The sequence below is a fragment of the Puntigrus tetrazona genome, chromosome 16 (assembly GCF_018831695.1).
Source record: "Puntigrus tetrazona isolate hp1 chromosome 16, ASM1883169v1, whole genome shotgun sequence".
Lineage (NCBI taxonomy): Eukaryota > Metazoa > Chordata > Actinopteri > Cypriniformes > Cyprinidae > Puntigrus > Puntigrus tetrazona.
In genome coordinates this window covers 3,944,035-3,951,901 of record NC_056714.1, presented here as the reverse complement: position 1 = coordinate 3,951,901, position 7,867 = coordinate 3,944,035, and the positions used below count along the sequence as shown (strand labels likewise).

The 7,867-nt window shown below is 37.9% G+C and overlaps 1 pseudogene; it reads left to right on the top strand.

Moving 5' to 3' along the window:
- The window catches only part of LOC122360346, a 9,503-nt pseudogene extending 2,166 nt beyond the window's left edge, over nucleotides 1–7,337 (top strand).
- The last annotated feature ends 530 nt before the right edge of the window (nucleotides 7,338–7,867 follow it).

Sequence of the window (7,867 nt, the reverse complement as noted above, 5' to 3'; positions counted from 1 at the left end):
AGCAAACCCGCAGAGAATAACGAACCCAGCTAGACGGCCACAGTTTAGCAACTTTGCCTTCCTACTTTTATACAGAAGATAAGCAGATGTTTAGCTTCAGCGTTATGCTGGAAAATCTGTCAGCTGGTTGTTTGTCATGACATCAGCATTTCTTTAGAACTCGCACATTGCGACATGATAAAGAAACATCCAAAACAGCAAGAACGCAAAACCAAAGACCCTCTCTCACAAAAGCCGATTTTGATTCTGTATGTTATAAAAAAATGAAAAAAAAATGCTATATTTTAATCTTAATCCTGAGAGCTGAGCAGCGTTGCTTTGTGAAAGACTACCTTTCTAACCTCTGTTCACTGGTGTACTATGTTTTGTTTGGAAGGACTCCGATGAGGCATACATCTGCGAGTTGAGAATATGAGACTTTAGAAGTCGGATAGTTAAAAGCAAAAAAAAAGTATTAGTACATATTTACTAAACTCGTGTTGTTTTTATGCAATAAGCGATAATGCATTTAGTTTTTTTTGTTCAGGTTCAGAACTGATGCCTAAAAGCTCTCCACTGCGAATCATCGGAGGAATCTGGTGGTTCTTCACCCCTCATCATCATCTCCTCCTACACAGCGAATCTGGCGCTTTCCTCACTGTAGAGAGGATGGATTCGCCGTGGACTCGACGATGACCTGGCCAAACAGACCAAAAAATAGAATGCGAGGCGTAGTCAAAGATGGAGCAACCATGTCCTTCTTTAAGGTACAGCCTTCTGAAATGATCAAAGAGTTGTTAAAAGTCTGTGATCCTGACACATCATATTGTACATTTGACTAAGATTGGACGTCTTATTTATTTCTTGGCTTCGACACAGGCTTTTTGTCACCAGTGTTGCAAACAACCTGTAAAGATTTTTTGAAGACGAACTAGCTAAATTTTTCAAAAAGGAGCAACTTTTCTATTCCTGAGTAGCATAAGAGTGAGAGAAAAAAATCATACAATTCCACAAAAGAATTTTTAAGCTTTTCCAGTTAGATCCTAATTCCACTGTAAAAGCAAATTCTCCCGATGCTCTCACTTCTCTTCCATGTTTGAAGTTTTCCTTCATAATGATTTTTTTTTTTATTCCAAAGTTTCAACTTTTGCCTGCAGGGTTTTACTTTTTTGCTGACTTTGAGTTTTCACTCTTAGATGCTTTGTAGTGCCAAGCAGAGAGAGAAAAAAAAAGTATATAAATATACCAGGTTTCTGGAGTGACAAGAAAATCGAGTGGTTTTAAACTAATCATTGCATATTCATATATTTTTCAAAATTGGTGTTTTTACTAATGTTGAAATATTTGCATATACATAAATAATCTTTTCCAAAAGCATACTTTTGCATTTTCAATTTATGTTGAATTCAAAATTCTTACATTTCAGTTCTATTTTTACTTCCAAGCTATGCATTGCATGGCTCTCTAATAAATATAATTCCATATGACTTTCTCCTGGAAGTGCATGATTGCAGCGTTAGAAATAAAGATGATAAAAACAGGTGTTTGCAATTAAAATATCAAGCTGTCACTGAGTAAAGACCTTCAGTTCTTCTATGCCTGAAACTTTAGATGTGGTATTATAGCTGGCAAACCTGGAACATCAAATGTTAATTTAACATTTTATCAAGAGTAATCAAAGAGCACTGCACTTGTTCATTTCTTGGAGTCATTTTAAATGTTTCATGGAATTGAGCCAACAATTATCTGTGATTAGCTATGGTTTCTAACGTGACCTCCTTTAAAAAACCATGAAATGCCATTTAAACTGAGTGCTAATCGTGATGTTAAAGTTTCATTATCCTGAAACAGCAAGCTACACACACACACACGCGCACGCACACACACAATTGGTTCTGCTTCTAAATCAGAATATATTTCTTTATAAGGAGACTCAATTTCAAAATTAGCATACTACAGTTTCTACAGATAAATACACTGTCCATAGTATATCTATAGTATGTGATTTTACTTCAAGATATATATCTTGGTGTGTATAATACCAAGATGACCTGAATATTACTCAAAATGTGTCACAATGTTTCTTTTTTACACACTTACTCACAAATACCCAACCCAGCTGTACCTATACATACATTTAAATGAATACTAGAGGCCGTAAAATGGCAACAGTATGCTTATTTTACTTTCACACAAATGATGGTAAATTATTGATTTAGACCTCCTACTTGATTTGGAAACACATACATTTGTCATTTGCATTACATTTCCGCTCCATGTGTATGGCTTTTTGTTATAGTAAACTTGCTCGGTTGCCCACCTGGTAAAGTGTTGCATTTACGAAGTGAAGCACTCAGGTAGGATTCTGTTAAATGCAAGTCATGGTAAAAGAGCTCAATGACTCATACGAGCACGACAGAATGGCATGGGTGCATTTATATCTCACATTTGCTCATGTAACATTACCATTTAGGTTTAGGGTAGGCCTCGGTGTAGGTGGTGCTTTATTCCAAATGCGCAATATTAAACGCCATGATACGATACAAAAGCCCACCAATGCTGTTTCACATATTAATTTCCCAAAATGTAATTGGCAGTATATACTGCACAGTAATCAGTAGTGGTAATAGGCTAGTTTTCAGTCCGCCACGCCATGCGTTACAGTAAAAGCAAGCACAGCTGTGGTGAAGGCAGAATTATAACTGCCATAATCCAGTGTACACGGTGACTGTTTAATCTAGGAAGTGTCAGCTGTATCACTCCAGTTGCTTATTCATTCTTGTGCAGAACGTTGAAGCCAATTCCCAGCCACTTTCAATTATATTGAGAGACACCAGGGAAAATAGCGTTTGAAGGGGGAGGAACAATAACAGGTGCTCAAGGTTAAGAGAACAGCGCAAACACCAGCATGCTGTAGTGTGAAGCTGGAAAGTGTCACTGTAATAGAGCCAAGGCTCTGGAGGGGGAAAATGTTTTTTTTTTTTTTTTTAGGTATTTGAGGATATTGTGCATGTACAGTATGTTGGAACTAGTACACTGTCTCCTATATGTTATGCTTGCAACTGTACGATTTTCTGCTGGAAGATGGCAAAACACACAAGTCATAACACTTGCACATTATGCAGGTTCGCTGTTTTTTTTTGTTAAAACCATTTCAGGAAAAACACACATTCGTAGTTTCTAATGAAATGCCACAACATTATGCGATCGTTATATATTATGGATATAAATTAGCATGCAGCTCCTGTTTCGCAAGAGTTGGTTATTGCGTACAAAATAAGCACAAGGAAAATTGTTTCTGCTTTATCAGCCAGCATTTAACGGACACTTTTATTCAAAGCAATACACAGTGTATTTATTAAAGGTTCAGTCCCTCTGGAGTAACCTGAGGTTAAGTGTCTTGCTTATCAAGGGCGTGAAGGTCTCCTTGTGCAACATCGTCCCTTTCACATATCAGCCTGAATCTTTAACAATAACTATGCCACACCATCCTACTGATTAACATAGAAATTAAAATCATAGAAGTTTCCTACCATTTTTAGAGTTCTCGACCTAAAATGGACTCTAGCGGCAACAAACCTATATCGTTTTTACTCAAATTAAGATATATCATAACATAATACATTTAGACATTTGTCTTACATAACTTTTCAGCCTCTATATGTATGGCTTTTCCTGTGAAGTAGACTTGCTTGGTAGCTCACCTGGTAAAAGCACCATACTTGTGATGCATGAAAAAAGAAAAAGCTTAAAGACTTATAAGCGTATAAGCAAGCTATAATGGCATGGTTTCTTCAGCAAATGAGTTTTTATCTCACATTTTTGTTAACACTTTATTGTTTTGGGTTTAAAGTAGCTTTAGAAGCAATGTAATATAATTTTGATGAAATGTTGCCATAGGCATGTTTTTTCAATCAGTCTTGGGTGCTATCGATCCCCCTTTAGTTTTACTTCTTTTTTAAATTCTTTTATACATATATTGTACTGACTACCAAGCAGAGTGATGCCTAAAGAATGCAAACACTGGCTACATTTGATTAAACAAAAATATGCTTCTCTTTTCCAGAAATCAAGAGTGTCTACGTTTGAGAAGATGTGGGCATTTATGAGTAGCAGGCAGAGCACGTCGTTTGTCAAGTCCATTGAAGATGGGATTCAGAGAGTGTTGAAGTCCAGACTAAGCCCTTCTAATGGAGTCAACAACCATTGAGTATGTGACACGCAGAAATTGCAATCTCACGCAAGTTGGCGGCATCATTGATAGCAAAGGTTACGACATTGGCACCCCAAAAGGTAAAACCACCCACCATTGTGACACAGATAGCTCTGACTCTGATTGGAGGATACACAATATAATCAGTTTGCATTACAAGTTGCAATATACGCACACCTTTGACTGTACTTTTACTTTTTTATCTTATACAATTAATATATATATTTAAATGGAAGAATGACTAATTAGTTCAGTTATATTTAAAACAAATGCGATCATGTATTGAAGACTGATGACAAGCACTGGAAAAAAAATACAAAAAAAGTTGTGTGTGTATGTGTGTGTACGTGCCTGGTATTTATCATGTTATAGGACCAAAATGTCCCCACAAGGATAGGAATACCACTAAATTCTGACCTTGTGGGGACATTTTTAGGTCACCATGAGGAAAACAAGCTTATAAAACATACAGGATAATTTTTGAAAATCTAAAAATGGCAATAGTTTCCTGTAAGGGGTAGTTTTAGGTGTAGGGTTGGTGTAGGACAATAACACAAAGTCTGTACAGTATAAAAACGACATTACACCTATGGAATGTCCCCATAAATATGGAAACACAACGTGTGTGTGTGTGTGTGTGTGTGTGTTAAATTGTGCCCTGAATTGTGGGTCTGTTTTTTTGTTTTTGTTTTGTTTTTGTTTTTAGAGGGTGGGTTTAGGTTGGGGTTAAGGGGTAGAATTTTTTTCTAAATAAGCAGACTGTCCATGTCTTTCACATTATGTAAGTGAAGCTGTGGTCACAGGAGACTTTATTCACTTACATTCATACACATTAAAAATCAAGTTTAATGAACTCTGACCTGTAAATATGTATACAAGCACAAAGACATTTGACCGATAGCTTAGAATTTATAAAACTTCAAGGCTGCATAGTTTGCAGTCTCAAGGGCTTTGAAGTCATTTTACATGCTTAAATCCTTGTGTGACTGCAGATTTACACAGTATTTATTAAAAAAAAAAAAACCTGAGCGTGAAATGGAGTGGGTTACACTGTGTGTGTATATAATTCTTTGTCAAAACGCTGCTCCTTTCAAGTGTGGAGTCCGTGTCGAATTAATCTATTTAGACTTTTTTTTTTTTGCTAATGTTGTATATGTATTTCAGAGCCTATTATGCAAGTAAAGTGCTTGTATCATTTGGAGAAAAAAAATGTATATGCATATATGTGTGTGTGTGTGAGTGAGAGAGAGAGAGAGAATATTATTCAACCTTTCATATTGGTCCAAGTTTATTATTAGTTGTTAATTAGATGCCTTTCTTGAATTAAATCTTTAGAAGAAGAAGGAGAAGAAGAAGAAAAAAAAATCCTTATTCTTCTTTGTATTGAGTTTACAATGAAGATTCTCATCTATTAATGAATTTCTTTCAGGCTCGCCCGTACAGGATAAAATCACAATTGCCATCCTCAGTATCCTAGAAGATGGCCGTCTTCACATGCTCCAAAGAAGAGAGTGGTGGAGCGGCAGCAGCTGTCTGGAAGACGAGCGGTATGAAACGGGTCCCATGGGTATCCAGAATCTGGGCTGCATCTTCATTGTGCTTTGCGTCCCGGTCTGGTGCTGTCGGTGTTTGTGGCTATAGGAGAGTTCATCTACAAGCTGCGAAAAATGCAGAGCGTGAACAGGTGAGATTGATTGGAAATTGATATTGAAATACGACGCTTGACTAACAAAGGAAAACACAGTTATTAGTTGACTTTAGACTTTCAACCCAGCAACAGTAATGTTCTAGCGTTGATGCAGAATTAAACATCAAAGCATGTCCCTAACAACCTCCCAGAACACTCCCACAATACCCTAGCAACTACTAAAAACACCCTAGCAAACCACCCATAAGACCCGTGAGCATGCCTAGCAAGGCCTTGTGCAGAGTCACAGATTTTAGACATCCTGAGATGAAGACGTTCGCGCGGCTGACTAAAGCTGGGAGTGTTCATTCACACCTGATAACATCACAGAATGGATCTGTTATTTGAGAAAGAGATGAATAACCGATCAAACTTCAAAAAAGCATAGCAAGCAAATCGCAAATCACTTCCTTTTATGTAGACACATTTCACAGATAAGATGCACAGCGCTGGAGGTTGACATTTAAACCCGGCTTTGATCATGTATTTGAGTGTAAAAGCACACTCAAAAATGGGAATTTTTTTATCCCACATCTCACCTCAAAATGAATTATATTCCCTACTGAACTGGAACATTGTATTATTTTTCATCACATGTTGGAGGTTATTTTAAGGATTGTTTTCGGTCTCACTTATTTAGAAGCGGCTACACACTGAAGACTAAGTTATGTAAAACGTATAGTAAAGTATTGTTCTGGTCAATTTAAATTGAATAGGTGAACAAGACATACAATAGAAAACTTTTTGAACATAAATCTTAAATACTTTGTGTATTTTCCGTGATGCTATACTATTAAAGTTTGTGAAATGCATAATATTGCTAAACTTTCTATTTTAATAATTCTACAGCTTTAATTCGGGCAGATGCTATTTACAAAGAGTAAAAAATAGCATATTTTCTTAGCATAGAAGTGTAAATAAACACTCTGTTTAATTAATGTGTTGTGTTTGTTAACATTAGATAATGCACAGTGAACTAACATGAACTCAATGAAAGGCAGTTTTTTTTATTAACTAACATTAACAAAGATGAATAAGTACTGTAATAATCAATGTATTGATCGTTGTTGTTCTAGCCAGGCTAGAAAGAAAACATAAATAATATGCTGAAAGACTCACACAAGACTTTTAGCTCTCTCCCAGAATGCCTCCCTCAGCTAATGGACGTGAACGTACTTACTTCCTCTTTTCTCTTTGTCCTCCCCCCCAACCATGTCCCTTTTTTTCCATCAAGAGGTCTTTCTGCAGTGCGGTGATGGAAGAGATCAAACTGTCGTTCACGCATGCACGAGACGGGTGAAACACAAGCTCCACCGCCAGCCACCGGCCATGGTGAAGACGGACGCAGTGATCAACATGCACTCCTTCAACGACCGTCGCCTCCCAGGAAAGGACAACATGAGCTGCAACACCGCGATGACGCCCGTGTTTCCATGACTTGCCTGGGCGACGGCCACCTGAGGCGGTGGCACGTCCCCGCGCTGCGTGCGAGAGAGCAGGGACTACGGCTCCGAGATGATCACGGCATTCACCATCAACCGCAGAGACATCCGACACCAAATGGCCAGTCAGAACGGTGGCAGTAGCAGCAAACCAGGTAGTGACCACATCCTCAAACCAATGTATCCCACCATGCCATTGCGAGAGGGAGGCCGATCGGTCTCCTTCCTGTGAGCGAGCCACGTCTGCGAAACTATCCGCGCCCGAGTCTGATGTTTACAAACGGTTCAAAAGCAAAGCTCACGATCTGACTCGAAGGAGCCCCCCGATCAAACGAAAATACATGTTTCTCATTGGAACAACGTGAAAATGTGGAAAAGAGGCTTTTTTTGAGCATGGCAATAAATGAAACTACGAACAGACGCGAATGGAAGTAGTTTTCTTAGAGTATCATTTATAGCACATCAAGTTCATTTCAAGAGTTCTGACGATTTAATCTTTTGATTTCGTCAAAATGCTGCGGCGTTTTGGTGGGGACGCAACCAAAA